Source organism: Podarcis raffonei, chromosome 12, assembly GCF_027172205.1.
Source record: "Podarcis raffonei isolate rPodRaf1 chromosome 12, rPodRaf1.pri, whole genome shotgun sequence".
NCBI classification, from domain to species: Eukaryota; Metazoa; Chordata; class Lepidosauria; order Squamata; family Lacertidae; genus Podarcis; species Podarcis raffonei.
Genome location: NC_070613.1, coordinates 6,329,853 through 6,345,695, shown reverse-complemented (window position 1 = coordinate 6,345,695; position 15,843 = coordinate 6,329,853). Strand labels below are relative to the sequence as shown.

The window sequence follows — 15,843 nt, the reverse complement described above, 5'->3', positions numbered from 1 at the left end:
AACGCCCTCCTATCAGATGTGAAAGAAATAAGCAGCTATCTTATCTTTAAAAGACATCTGAAGGCAGCCCTGTTTAGGAAAATTTTTAATATTTAATGCTGTATTGTTTTTAACACTCGATTGGGAGCCGCCCAGAGTGGCTGGGGAAACTCAGGCAGATGGGCAGGATATAAATAATAAAATTATTATTATTATTATTATTATTATTATTATTATTATTATTATATAAGACCATAGATTCAGCTGCCCTGACAGGCTTAGCTTACCTTGGGAGGAGCTACGTGTGCGTGTGCACATTGCGTGGCCCCGGCCCCCTCAATAGCGGAGGCAAGCTGTTGTGCTTGGCGGGGGGTTGGACTAGATGACCCTTAGGGTCCCTTCGAACTCTACAATTCTGTGACTCTAGCCACAATATGTTCTACGTCCACAGCTGGAGGCAGCAATGCTTGCTTCTGAATACTGGTTTCTGGAAACCGCAGGAGGAGCAGACGCTCTTGTGTTCGAATCTTGCAGGCATCTTGCTGGCCCCTGTGAGAACAGGGTGCTAGACTAGATGGGGCCAGTGGCCGGATCCTGCAGGCCCCCTTTCTCTGGGGGCTGCCAAGTCCTACCACCCCAATCCTGACCTGGCAAAATCTGTGATTTTCACAAAGATGCCAGACCCAAGCAAAGAGCTAAATGCCAAGTGAAGCCAGATGCAAAATTAAGCAGATGGGGCCCTCACCTGCGTGTGAACTGAGGCAGCCATAGTTGCAGCTGCCTCCCTCCATCCCCGGCGCTCTGACACGGCGGAGACCGTCTGCAATCAATTCTGCACACACTTAGAGAACCTTCAAGTGCTTCAAGAGGGCGAGAGAAGTACGATGTTTAGAAAAGGCACCCAGAAATGGAAGGGGCACGTGGGCTTTGCTCCTGCTCTCACAATACCACAGCTTGCGGCCATTCGATGACGCTTAATGCTGGAATATTTGAGGCACAGGAAAGAAAGCGAATAGCTTTTAAACTACAGTCGTACCTTGGTTTTCGAACAGCTTAGTTCTCAAACGTTTTGACTCCTGAACGCTGCAAACCTGGAAGTGACTGTTCCAGTTTGCAAACTATTTTTGGAAGCCGAACGTCCAATGGGTGAAATATATTTGTAGTCGAGAGTGGATTTCATGCTCTTTATTCAGCTCATAGTGGTGAGGAGGAATGAAAGTTCCCCCAAAATATCTGCTTTATATACATCATTTACATAATGGGCCCCATGTGATTGGCTAATTCCGGGATTCTCCTGTAGGCCAATCAGGTTGTGGATTCACTTCCATCTGGAGCTGGATTGGATTGGATTCTGTTCAAGTTCCAAGGTGCGAATGTAGATAATTCATTCCCACAAGAAGCAGTGGTCCCAGCCCAACTTGGATGGATCAGACAGATTCTTAGGCTGTTCTCCTCCTGGGCATCCCATAGGGATCTGGTTGGCCAATCGGAGAACAGGGTGCATTTGGCCTGATTCACAAGGTCTCTTCTAATGTCCTTAAACCCAGGGGTGGGAAGAAGGAAGTTCAAGATCTTCTGCTAGATCTCTGGATGGTTTGCAGAAGATTGGCAAGGGCTTCTGACTTCCGGTGGTTTAACAATAGCAAGAGCAAAACTATCTTATCCTCCTAAATTAAGCTGATGAAATGAAGATAACCAGGAGCAGGGATAGTCATGAAGTTGGTTAAAAGCAAGCTCAGAACTGAACAGTTTGGCTCCCCCCCCCCTTCACAGGGAAGATCTTGCAAATGGCCTGTGATACTGATCTCTCCATAATATTTTAACCTCAAACTAGCTTTCTTACACCCAGGTAAGCTGGTGTAGGATTGGCCTCATCCCCTCAGAGAGTAGGAGAAGCGAGAGGGAAGGATGAGGGGTGATTCAGGTCCTCTCTCCACAGAGGATGAACTCCTGTGAAGTTTTCTGAACCAGAACAAAGCAGCCGCAAAGTGAAGAACTTTGAACAGCTATGGACTGGGATCCAATGTACAGCCAATGAACAATGAATGAACAGGTATAGTGTCAAACTGCATCCCTAACTAGGTGTTGACTTTTGTATGAATGAACCTCAAACTCAGATCAGGTACTGGAAGCAAATTCCTAAGCTTAGAGAACAGGAATTCTTTAAACAGCTTGGATGCGCTTAGTTTAGCCTCTCCCAACGGGGTGTCCTCCAGATGTTTTGGACTTCAGCTCCCATCAGCCCCACCCAGCAGAAACATCTGGAGTGCACACTTTGGAGAAGGCTGACATAGTTCCCTTGCTTGCACCTCAATCCTAAATACCCATTTATTTGGCAAAGTCCCTTTAAGTTTGGTAGAACATTTCTCTCTATATAAGAAAAACGTAAGAATGTCATCACACGGCACTCCACTGGAGGATCTGTTGTCTCACATCACAATCCTGGATTTGCAGGAAGCCACAGCACAGCTCCCATTGAAGGATTTGTCCTGCCTTATTACAATCCTTGATTCGCAAGAAGTCCGGTTGGAATAGGGGAGAAAATGTGAAGGCAAGTTGCGCAACAGCAGTGCCCATGGCATGGCGGCAGGATGACAGAAACACTGAGGGGGAGACAGTGGTTTAAAACAATTGCAAAAGTTTGAGTAAAGCAGGAATGGAGGAAACTGAGTGGAAAAGTTTGAGTAAAGCAGGAATGGAGAAAACTGAGTGGAAAATTGTGGTTTCAAACAATGGCAGAAGTTTGAGTAAAGCACTACAGAATACTTTACTCAAATATTCTGTAGTGCTTTACTCAAACCTCTGCCATTGTTTGTACTATGGAATACCCCTTCATGGACCACAGCCTTGCCGTGGAGAAGGGGCTTGAATAACTCAAAGAAGCTATGAGCTATGCCATGCAGGGCCACCCAAGATGGACAGATCATAGTGGAGAGTTTTGACCAAATGTGATCCACCTGGAGCAGGAACCGGCAAGCCACTCCAGTATCCCCGTCAAGAAAACTCCATGGACAAAGACAACAGGCATATAAAAGTTATGACGGTGGAAGATGAGCCCCTCAGGTCGGAAGGCGTCCAACATGCTACTGAGGAAGAGCGGAGGACAAGTACAAGTAGATTCAGAGCTGATGAAGCGGCTGGGCCAAAGCCGAAAGGTCGCTCAGTTGTGGATATGCCTGGAAGCGAAAGGAAAGTCCAATGCTGTAAAGAAAAATATTGCATAGGAACCTGGCATGTAAGAACCATGGACTTTGGTAAGTTGGATGTGGTCAAAAATGAGATGGCAAGATGGTGCTGGAAGAGACTCTTGAGAGTCCCATGGACTGCAAGAAGATCAAACCTCTCTATTCTGAAGGAAATCAGCCCTGAGTGCTCACTGGAAGGACAGATCGTGAAGCTGAGGCTCCAATACTTTGGCCACCTCATGAGAAGAGAAGACTCCCTGGAAAAGACCCTGATTTTGGGAAAGATGGAGGGCACAAGGAGAAGGGGACGACAGAGGACGAGATGGTTGGACAGTGTTCTCGAAGATACAAACATGAGTTTGACCAAACTGCGGGAGGCAGTGGAAGACAGGAAGGCCTGGCGAGCTCTGGTCCAGGGGGTCACGAAGAGTCGGACATGACTAAATGACTAAACAACAACAATAACTATGGAATATTTGAGGGCTCTGCATCCTTTATCCCTCTCACACGAGGCAGCTGAAGAATAGAAGAGGGAGACATCTGAATATTTTATTTTTTATTTTATTTTATTTTATTTTATTTTATATAAAACGCATGCACATACATCAATCCCCGATTAGAGCCAAAGGAAGCTTTGGCAGCACGCAATCAGCATCACCACCAAAAACATTTATGACCCTGGAGGTCAACTTTGGGAGAAATTTCCTATCCCACCACTAAAGAGTGTCAGTACCACAACAAAACACCTCAAAGTCATTTGTGGAGATACAACTGGACTGTTTTAAAAGCTCTCCTGTGAATGTGACAGAGAAATACAATTACCAGTCTTCTAGTAGAGAAGGGGCCACCTCATCTCTAGGTATGGCTAAGAGAGTGTCAGGAGTGCGTGCAGGAGCCAGGCCCTGTGACCAGTAGGGCTTCGCAGGACTGGGGCCTTCCCAGTGGCGTAGCGTGGGGGTGCAGGGGGGGCCGGCCCCACCGGGCGCAACATCTGGGGTTAGGGCAAATCCACGGGTTAGGGGGCGCAAATCCACGGGTTAGGGGGCGCAAATTACTTGCCTTGCCCTGGGTGCTGACAACCCACGCTACGCCACTGGGCCTTCCTAAGTTTGTTCTGAAGAGGCAAGGCGCAGTCACACAGGTGAGGCCGATTGGTAACTCACAGCACCTGGTGGCAAGAGCCAGAAGGGATGGAAGGTCAGCATTTCCCTTCGGCTCTTTGCCACAGCAACATGTTTCCTGCCTTGCTGCGTTTGGCTTCTTGCTTCCTGATCCTCGGACTCTTGACTTTGTGGCTCCTTGCTTCTGGACCCTTGGACCCTTGACTTTGTGACTCCCCGCTTCTTGACCCTTGGACTCTTGGCTTCTGGACTCTCGTTCCTGCTCCCACCCCGCCATCTTGCCCCCGGTCCCGACGTCCTCAGCCCGGACTTCGATCGCCCTTATACCGGACCATGACAGAGAGACTCGCTGTCTGAAACCCTGGAGAGCCATTGTAAGTCAGCACAAACCATACTGAACTAGATGAACCAAATGCCTGACTCTACACAAGGCAGATTCCATTGTCCAAACATGGCTGGCCACTAACCTGGAGCATGCTGGGAAGTTTCAGCAACTGCTCAATCTGGAGGAGCAGGAGAATGCTGGCGTTCAGTTTCTGAAAAAGGAAAAAACACAAGGTCAGATCATGTTTAACTTAGGGTTATTTTTGTTTCTTTTGCCTTGCAGGCACCATCGCCGGTTTGCCTTAATTGTTCTCCGGCATAGTTCAATACCCTTTTAAAGCCATCATGGTCATCACCGCATCTTGTGGGAGATTAACTATGCGCTGTGTGAAGGACTGCTTTCATTCGTCTGCCTTGAACCATCCAACATTCAAAGCACCATGGCTTTGCCCCATGAGAAAAAGTTAGGAGACCGTAACCCAGAATGACTTAACAACCGATCACTCTTCCAAGAAAACTCTGGGAATTGTAGTTCTGTGAAGGGAATGGGGGTCTCCGAACAAACATCAGCACCTTTAAAAAACTACAAGTCCCAGGATTCTTTGAGGAAGCCGTAACTCTTTAAAGTGGTTCGATACTGCTTTAAATAGTACGGATGCAGACAGAGTCTGGTCTAAGTCCTGATCGCAAGGGTGAAGAGGTTGCTTGAGAGATTCTTTCTCCTACATACACAGAGCATGTTCTGAGGGGTTTGTTTCCTCTGAACGCCATACCCTAATCCCTGTACTCACGGGAACTTGCTAAAAATAATTTTCGAAACACTCCTCCATTTTAACCCTGCCCTTACATAATTTTCGCAGCATCTAATATCTACTGCTGGAGGCGACGAGTGAACCACTTTAAAACAATTTGCTGAACATTTTCCTGGCAGTGATTTTGGGAGGGCGAGCGGCCCAATAAATAACACAGGCACTGGGTCAATAATGCAGGAAGGGAGCCAAATCTGTATTGGGTTTGCCACTGTAGCAGAATGAACACAGGGAACGCGGAGAATCAATGCCTCCCCAAACCTCTTACACTGAGGAAGTACCTCACGAGCAGGACTGGCTGCGCATTTCTCCACTGTATAAAGAAAGCCCGAATAAATTTATTAATTGCAGGGAGGGAGAGTGCTTAATTTGGACGCCCAGGCAAACTATATTGTTTTTTCAGGATTCCCCCCCCCACACACAAACAATCAATTTTATGAATTAATAAATACTAAAAGCCTTGTTCACATTATTCTGAACACAGGTACAAGTTCTCTCTACACATGTGCAACTATATATTGTTGAGTTGTGGGTGAACATATCAGACGACACAGTGATCCTTCAAACAGCTCTTGTTTGTTCACAGACCAGAACAGAACTGGGCTGAAGGGTTCAGCCAGCCTGCTTATATAGAGCTCAACTACAACGCAACAGTAACAACTTTCTGTAACTATCCAATCACTGAACGTCACTTTCAATTCCTTATTTGCATATGTGGACCTGAGTGGAAACTATCTACAGTATCCCCCTGCTGGCCCAGGGTGAGAACTTCAGTACTTAACATATATGTTGAAGAGGTTGCACTTGATGATTTGTACATTTCAAATATTGTGTACACAGACTGTACACTCATTGAATGTTACGTGTGAATAACTGCCTCTCCCCATATGAACCAAGCCAGACCCCGAGATCAACATCGCAGGCCCTGCTTCATGTGCCTCCTCAAGAGGTCTGGAGGGCAGCAATACAATAAGGGGCCTTTTCTGCATTGGCTCCTTGTATGTGTAATCCTCTCCCCAGAGAGGCCCGCCTGGTGCCTTCATTACACATCTTTAGGAGTCAGGAAAAGGCATACCTCTTCTCCCAGGCTTTTGGCAGACTAAACAACCTATGGTCTTTTAAAATGTGTGACAGTGGAAATTATTGCTTTGTTTATTATGTAGTGTTGTGCTTTTATAGTGAAAACTGCACTGTGATCCTCGTACGAAGGGTGGTACTGCATATAAATTTCACAAACAAATAACTAGAATATTTTAGTATACAGCCCAACTGTTTGTACATTCATTGAATGTAATGTGTGACACCACTCTTAAATTTGTTTCCTTATGCTTGTTTAGGGCTGGGCGGTGGGCAACAGTCTGCAGTGAGCCAGAAGTCCTGGAAAGAAGCCAATAGTCAAGGCTGAAGAACAACAAAGGGGACAAGAGCACACCATCACTGAAGAAGGCCGTGTTGCTCAAGCAAGGCTCAGCTGGCCACAGGAAGCCCCTTATACTCCTTCCTGTTGAGGCAGATCCAATGGCCAGCCCCAAGTGGGCGGAGTCAGTCCAGGACCTGAAGGTCCTTCACTAAGAAGGCTGCCACCTGAAGTTCAATGGTTCACCACATGGTGGCGCTGCAGAAGATGGTGGACTCTCATTTGGAAGACCCTCTATCAGGGATTCTTTAGCTGTATTGCGGGGGGGGTGGACTAGATGACCCTGGGGCTCCCTTCCGACTCTACAATTCTATGATCCCTGTGGGCTGTTCACAAAGGGCTATAGAAGAACAGCTTTCCCCACTTTGAAGTTTGAAGCAGAAATGTGGGTAGGGCCGCCATATGTCTGGATTTTACTGGGATTTCAAAGGCAGAATTGACATCCGGTGGGGATATCCAAAATGCAGCGCTTTGTCCTGGATCTTAGGCAAGTCAATTGAAAAAATTGTGGGGTTTTGGGTGTCTTTGTTTTTAAAAAAGCTCAATAACTTTGGGGTTTGTCTAAAAAAAAACACCAACCCTCAACATTTTTGGGGTTTTCCTAAAACAAGCTCAACAATTTTGGGGGTGTTTTTTCACTTTTTGATATATGGCAACCTTAAATGTGGGAGAATTAAGGCACACTCCCATCCTCATAGAATCATAGAGTTGGAAGAGACCACAAGGGCCATCGAGTCCAACCCCCTGCCAAGCAGGAAACACCACCAGAGCACTCCTGACATATGGTTGTCAAGCCTCTGCTTAAAGACCTCCAAAGAAGGAGACTCCACCACACTCCTTGGCAGCAAATTCCACTGTCAAACAGCTCTTACTGTCAGGAAGTTCTTCCTAATGTTTAGGTGGAATCTTCTTTCTTGTAGTTTGGATCCATTGCTCCGTGTCCGCTTCTCTGGAGCAGCAGAAAACGACCTTTCTCCCTCCTCTATGTGACATCCTTTTATATATTTGAACATGGCTATCATATCACCCCTTAACCTCCTCTTCTCCAGGCTAAACATGCCCAGCTCCCTTAGCCGTTCCTCATAAGGCATCGTTTCCAGGCCTTTGACCATTTTGGTTGCCCTCCTCTGGACACGTTCCAGTTTGTCAGTGTCCTTCTTGAACTGTGGTGCCCAGAACTGGACACAGTACTCCAGGTGAGGTCTGACCAGAGCAGAATACAGTGGCACTATTACTTCCCTTGATCTAGATGCTATACTCCTATTGATGCAGCCCAGAATTGCATTGGCTTTTTTAGCTGTCGCGTCACACTGTTGGCTCATGTCAAGTTTGTGGTCAACCAAGACTCCTAGATCCTTTTCACATGTACTGCTCTCAAGCCAGGTGTCACCCATCTTGTATTTGTGCCTCTCATTTTTTTTGCCCAAGTGCAATACTTTACATTTCTCCCTGTTAAAATTCATCTTGTTTGTTTTGGCCCAGTTCTCTAATCTGTCAATGTCGTTTTGAAGTGTGATCCTGTCCTCTGGGGTGTTAGCCACCCCTCCCAGTTTGGTGTCATCTGCAAATTTGATCAGGATGCCCTTGAGTCCATCATCCAAGTTGTTGATAAAGATGTTGAATAAGACCGGGCCCAAGACAGAACCCTGTGGCACCCCACTAGTCACTCTTCTCCAGGATGAAGAGGAACCATTGATGAGCACCCTTTGGGTTCGGTCAGTCAGCCAGTTACAAATCCACTGAGTGGTAGCATAGTCAAGACCGCATTTTACCAGCTTCTTTACAAGAATATCATGGGGCACCTTGTCAAATGCCTTGCTGAAATCAAGGTAGGCTACATCCACTATCCTCACATCAGCTAATGGGCATGTGAGAGCACACTTTGCTGGATCTAAGAAGGAAGAAGAAGTAAAGAAGAGTTTGGATTTGATATCCCGCTTTATCACTACCCGAAGGAGTCTCAAAGCGGCTAACATTCTCCTTTCCCTTCCTCCCCCACAACAAACACTGTGAGGTGAGTGAGGCTGAGAGACTTCAGAGAAGTGTGACTGGCCCAAGGTCACCCAGCAGCTGCATGTGGAGGAGCAGGGAAGCGAACCCGGTTCACTGGATTACGAGTCCACTGCTCTTAACCACTACACCACACTGGCTTGAAGCTCCCAATGCTTCCTTAGAAATCCGGCCCTTTTCTGTCCCACACCTGACATCAAGCATGGCACAGGTGGCTGTAGCTTCCTAAAAATGGCCTGGCAAGAAAAATGAAGACACCTGGGCAGACCGTGTTGGGTACAGGCTCAGTAGCAAACACAGTGCTCAGGAGTCACGATGCAGGAGTTCAGGAGCAGACCAAGATGCTCAGGGCTGGATGGAAGCATCAACAATGTCCCAACAAAAACAACCCCTCCATGTGGCCAGCAGCTGTGCAACTCACCTGACCTCACCTGAATCACTGCAGCACACTGAGACAGCGAGAGAAAGGGGCACAGCAGCAGGGAGGTGCAAACACTCCGGCAGGAGTGCTGAATTTTCCCCGCCGTTGCATTTGCACCATGTCAGCCTTGCTGCCACCGGGTCCCTCCTCCCCTCTCTCCTGATGTTGCAGCAACTCAACCGAATGGAGATTTGGTGAGCAGCACAGCCCTGAGACGCCACTCTGTCTGTCCATGTGGCAACAACTTTGCGTGCTCACCGACGCAAATCCGGCCGTTTCCTCTGTGCAAAAGGAAAAGAGGCACCCACTTTCCCAGGAATAAAATAAAATGCAGCCCTGGTTGAAGACACCTCAGAGATAAGGTGCCAACATTTCTGGGGATGTATCTCAGGAAAAGGGATGCAGGTGGCGCTGTGGGTTAAACCACAGAGCCTAGGACTTGCCGATCAGAAGGTTGGCGGTTCGAATCCCCACGACGGGGTGAGCTCCCGTTGCTCGGTCCCGGCTCCTGTCCACCTAGTAGTACGAAAGCACGTCAAAGTGCAAATAGATAAATAGGTACCGCTCCGGCGGGAAGGTAAACGGCGTTTCCGTGCGCTGCTCTGGTTCGCCAGAAGCGGCTTAGTCCTGCTGGCCACATGACCCGGAAGCTGTACGCCGGCTCCCTTGGCCAATAAAGCGAGATGAGTGCCGCAATCCCAGAGTCGGTCACGACTGGACCTAATGGTCAGGGGTCCCTTTACCCTTTACCTATCTCCGGAAATGCGACAGGTACAGCTGCCTCCTTCCTCATATCGTGTGCTCATCTCGTTGAAGTAAAAACATCGCCTGAATTAATGTAAGGTATTCTTTTCACTTTTCTTACCCTCCCTCTTAATGCAATCTAATTTTTCTCCACTCTCCTCTGCATCAATATGTTGGGCGTTGTTCGTATTTTGTATTTAATAATAATAACAACAACAACAACAACAACAACAACAACAACAACAACAACAACAACAATTTCTTCCCTCACCCCCAGAGAGTGTTTTCTGATTACACTCCAGAGGCCACCAACCCATAAATTCACCCCTGGCTTCTCAACAGCACACAGGCAGACCTTGGCAGTGGCTGTTTTCTCTGTAGATTGAGATTTTCTATACAGAGCAAAGGTTTATCATTGTTTTAAGAGCTCCAGAACAGGGCAATGTCCAGTTCTTCCACCCCAAATCCCTCAAACATTGCTTTGTGGGATGTCTGCCTTCCTCCAAGCTCTTACTGAGTCCATCACAACTCCTATCTACACAGCAAACAAAGCAGTGAGCTCTAACCACAGGCCAGAGAAGTTTTCTCCCTGCCATGAAATCTATGCGCAAAACATGCAGCATGACTTTCTGTTGCCCTCTGTTGGTTTCGTGTGGCAGCTCCCAGACAGAGTCATTTATCCCCATTCACACACACACTCTGAAAATACTCCTCTCTAGCCGTTGCTGATTTCACAGCCCATGAAAACTCATTTTTTGCATAAAAAGTAGGCGATGCTCGTGTTAGAAATACGTAGTTTTTCCCTTCCTTTTGCTTTCTAGAGAAAGCAAGCAGCCTCTCTGCTGCAACCATCAGTGTTATTGTTCTGCATCCCCCATAACGGAGAACAAACGTCCTGCCAAAATTAAGGGCAGGATAAATAAACCATCCTCTCTGTACCATCGCACAGCACAATGTTGAACTATGGAAGCCGCTCCCACAAGACGCAGGGCTGATGGCTGCCAACGTGGGGGGCAGCTTCAAAGAAGGGCAAGGCAGATCAATGGAGGAAAAAGCTGTGTTTCACTCAGGCCCAAAATGGAGGGAAAAGCTGTGTTTCACTCAGGCCCTCAGTGGAAGGAAAAGCTGTGCTTCACTCAGGCCCAAAATGGAGGGAAAAGCTGTGCTTCACTCAGGCCCAAAATGGAGGGAAAAGCTGTGTTTCACTCAGGCCCTCAATGGAGGGGAAAGCTGTGTTTCACTCAGGCCCTCAATGGAGGGAAAAGCTGTGTTTCACTCAGGCCCTCAATGGAGGGAAAAGCTGTGTTTCACTCAGGCCCTCAATGGAGGGAAAAGCTGTGTTTCACTCAGGCCCTCAATGGAGGGAAAAGCTGTGTTTCACTCAGGCCCTCAATGGAGGGAAAAGCTGTGTTTCACTCAGGCCCTCAATGGAGGGAAAAGCTGTGTTTCACTCAGGCCCTCAGTGGAAGGAAAAGCTGTGTTTCACTCAGGCCCTCAATGGAGGGAAAAGCTGTGTTTCACTCAGGCCCTCAATGGAGGGAAAAGCTGTGTTTCACTCAGGCCCTCAGTGGAAGGGAAAGCTGTGCTTCACTCAGGCCCTCAATGGAGGGAAAAGCTGTGTTTCACTCAGGCCCTCAGTGGAAGGAAAAGCTGTGCTTCACTCAGGCCCTCAGTGGAAGGAAAAGCTGTGTTTCACTCAGGCCCTCAATGGAGGGAAAAGCTGTGTTTCACTCAGGCCCTCAATGGAGGGAAAAGCTGTGTTTCACTCAGGCCCTCAGTGGAAGGGAAAGCTGTGCTTCACTCAGGCCCTCAATGGAGGGAAAAGCTGTGTTTCACTCAGGCCCTCAGTGGAAGGAAAAGCTGTGCTTCACTCAGGCCCTCAGTGGAAGGAAAAGCTGTGTTTCACTCAGGCCCTCAATGGAGGGAAAAGCTGTGTTTCACTCAGGCCCTCAATGGAGGGAAAAGCTGTGCTTCACTCAGGCCCTCAATGGAGGGAAAAGCTGTGCTTCACTCAGGCCCTCAATGGAGGGAAAAGCTGTGCTTCACTCAGGCCCTCAATGGAGGGAAAAGCTGTGCTTCACTCAGGCCCTCAATGGAGGGAAAAGCTGTGCTTCACTCAGGCTCTGCTTGTGAACTGCCTACAGTGGAACCTCGGGTTAAGTACTTAATTTGTTCCGGAGGTCCATACCTAACCTGAAACTGTTCTTAACCTGAAGCTGAAGCACCATTTTAGCTAATGGGGCCTCCCGCTGCTGCCACGCCGCTGGAGCATGATTTCTGTTCTCATCCTGAAGCAAAATTCTTAACCTGAAGCATTATTTCGGGGTTAGAGGAGTCTGTAACCTGAAGCGTATGTAACCTGAGGTACCACTGTATTGGGGTATCTATTCTCCTGTGAGAACGGGAGGCTGGACTGTATGGACCACTGGCCTGACCCAGCAGGCTGCTCTTATCACAGAAGGATCATAGAATCATCAAGTCAGAAGAGACCACGAGGGTCCTCCAACTCAACCCCCTGCAGTGAAGGAATCTTTTGCCCCACATGGGGCTCGAACCCATGGCTCATGCTCTACTGACTGAGCTATCATGTTCTTATCAAAAGTCGTGCTGCAGACGAAGGCAAGGAAAAGTCAGGGTTTCCCCTCCAAAATAACTACTCCGTCTTTCCCTTGCAGAATATTAGCATTTCTATTTATATGGGGTCAGCTATGTGCTGGTAGGGACGCGGGTAGCGCTATGGGTTAAACCACAGAGCCTAGGACTTGCCGATCAGAAGATTGGCGGTTCAAATCCCCGCGACAGGGTGAGCTCCCGTTGCTCGGTCTCTGCTCCTGCCAACCTAGCAGTTCAAAAGGACGTCAAAATGCAAGTAGATAAATAGGTACCGCTCCGGCGGGAAGATAAACGGTGTTTCCATGCGCTGCTCTGGGTTGCCAGAAGCGGCTTAGTCATGCTGGCCACATGACCCGGAAGCTGTACGCCAGCTCCCTCGGCCAATAAAGCGAGATGAGCACCGCAACCCCAGAGTCGGCCATGACTGGACCTAATGGTCAGGGGTCCCTTTACCTTTACCTATGTGCTGGTAGGGGGCTTACTCTTAGGCCCCATCCGCGCCATGTTTTTAAAGTGGTGCCGTACCACTTTAAACTGACATGACTTCTCCCCCCCCCCAAATAATAATAATTCTGGGAACTGTAGTTTAAGGGTGCTGGGAGTTGTCAGGAGAGCTCCATCCTGCCTCAGAGAGCTACAATTTCCAGAATGGTTGAACAATCAATCCCTCTTCCCAGGGAATTGTAGCGCTGTGAGGGGAACAGGGGTCTCCTAAGAATGCTTGGCAGCGCCCTTAACAAACTACAGCTCCCAGGATTATTTTGAGGAAGCCGTGACTGTTTAAAGTGATATCACAGTGCTTTAAGTGCATGGCGCAGATGTGGCTAAAATTAAACACAGTGGAAACAGAGAGACGGGCACAGCAATGGGAAAGGGAAAGAATATACATTTGTTTCAGTTACACGGACTAATTAATACGTGCGGTTACAGAAGACATAACTACAGAAACAGGCTGAGAAGTTGCTAACTCTAATGGTTTTGTGGAGGGTGTACGTGAACACACAACACACAGCATAGATCTAAATCCTATACATCATCATACACTCAGTTCACACTTCTTCTTGTTATGTACCGGTATTTATTTGCACTCCACCTTTTCCCCTGACAGGGATCCAACGCAGCTTATAGATAAAAACAAAACTGAAAACAGTTTTAAAAATGAACGTTGATAGAGCTAAAACTGTGTGTAGTTTTAGCTCTATCAATGTTCATATAGATATAGGTATTCTCACACACTTAAAACATCACCCACACATTTTGGATATGCTGTAGTCATCTGCAAATCACATATTACACATTAACAGTTTCATATATCATACTAGAGGTTCATCTATGGCAGCATACACCGTCCATGCATTTAAATTCATTAAATATTACACGTGCACTAAATTTTCCTATCATGGATGTGCATGCCTTAATCGAGTGTGCATTTGACCCACACATACACACACAGAAGGATGCTCTCAAACATAGTGGTTGGCCATCCTCCTCCCTCCATCTCATGTTTCCTTTATTGTACCCAAGGAGCACCATCCAGATTTGCAGCACCAGCCCCTCCTGTTCACTCAGACCCGAATCTCCCTGTGTCCCAGGAGAGCGCGCCAGCCTCGGGCACCTGAAAGAAGCCCCTTGGTTTCAAAGGAGATCGCTAAGCGAAGGCTTAACTCTCTTCAACGTCTCTCTCTCTCTCTCTCTCTCTCTCTCTCTCTCTCTCTCTCTCACACACACACACACACACACACACACACACACCCCCATTGCGCGATGCACGCGCGGCTACACAAAGGATGCTCTGCGCTGCTCTCTCACTCCCAGCTCGCCTCCCGCCCCCTTCCCAAGCTGAGCTCGGTTTCCCTAGCCAGAATTTCACGGAGGGAAAAACCACGCGCTCAGACGTGCTAGGGGGATCCTTTCTCGCGTGGACAACCACCCTGTCCTTCCACCGTCTCCATCCCGTTCCGGATGCATCTCAGTGAAAGAGCATGTGCTTTGCACGCTAGTACAATTCCGGGTTCAATCCTCGGTAGCGTCTCCATGTAGGGCTAAGCGTGCCCGCCACCCCTCTTGCCAGTCAGTGTCGACACCACTGAACTGTTGGGTCGATGGTCTGACTCAGCACGAGGCGGCTTCCTCTGTGGCTGAGAAAGATCGGTCCACTCACCTCTTTGGTCCTGTGCTGACGGTCCTTTCTCCAGAGAGCATCCCAGGGTTAGAGGCAGGAAGAGGGGCGCGTGTGCGCGTGTCAGGGGGGAGCGTTGCTGCGCAGGGAAACCCACTGGTGCGAGAGAGAGAGAGAGAGAGAGAGAGAGAGAGAGAGAGAGAGGATTTTCAGTCTAGAAGCAGCTCAGCTGTAGATTTCGCCAGGCGAGGGGACAGGCTCGCTAACCTCCCTCTGCGCAACAGCAAGGCGCAATTGCGCAAAAGTGCCAAGCAATCCAAACTTTGCGCGCTTCGGATGCGTCTTTCACCTGGAGCCTAACAGCGCCGGCCAATCGTCCTACGGGGTGGGACTACGGAAAGGGTGGATCTACAGATCCACGGATCCTGAGCTGAAGATCTGAAGAGGGGGCGGAGGAGCTAGACTTGGAGACACTTCCCTCCCCCAAACCGATGAGGGGGGTTGTTCTGCTTTCTGTCCGAGCAAAATATTTGAGCTGATTAATTACTGGGAAAGTGGGGATTTTCCTTCGTTCTAACCTTGATCCCTTTTGAATCTATGGAAAGCACGTGTCTGAGAGCGGAGGGAGGAGGTGCGAGCAGCTATCCGTTTTCCCTGCCTGTACCCCCCAACCCGGGTTAAAGTTTTCAGAGTTTTGCCCTTATAAAGTCTTAGCTGCAAGGAGACGTTTCTAGGCATTTCTGAGTTTTGCTCCCCTCCCTTTCTAAGCAAAGGAGACGCATCTAAGGTCTGGCAGGATTTATTTGCACCGAAGAAATCGCTCAAGATGAGCATTCCCTCTCCTGGGAGGGGCTACTAAAACAGAAGCGATTGCAGCTGGGTTAGATGATAGGGGTAACAAAACGGAAGAACCACAACCTGGGCAGGTAACAACAGGTGCTTCCCCAGGGACTCCTCGCAGTAACAGATTCCACTCCGTGAAAGAGAGCTAGGCTTTCAAACTATTGGGGCTGTCTTTAGAAACATCCTAGAAACATTAGGATCTCAGCTGTGTTCTTAACTAGAAGGGGGCATTTTTGATCCTGTTGTTGTTTATTGATT

General features: G+C 48.2%; 1 protein-coding gene across 1 annotated transcript in view; it reads right to left on the bottom strand.

Moving 5' to 3' along the window:
• Positions 1-14,911, bottom strand: part of GJC2 (gap junction protein gamma 2) — an 87,450-nt gene extending 72,539 nt beyond the window's left edge. Inside the window, exons 1-2 of the mRNA XM_053409909.1 lie at positions 14,785-14,911; positions 4,753-4,821 (exon numbers count right to left, since the gene is read on the bottom strand). The gene's annotated coding sequence lies outside the window, so the exon portion shown is untranslated. The remainder of the gene's footprint in view (positions 1-4,752; positions 4,822-14,784) is intronic.
• Between the last annotated feature and the right edge of the window lie 932 nt (positions 14,912-15,843).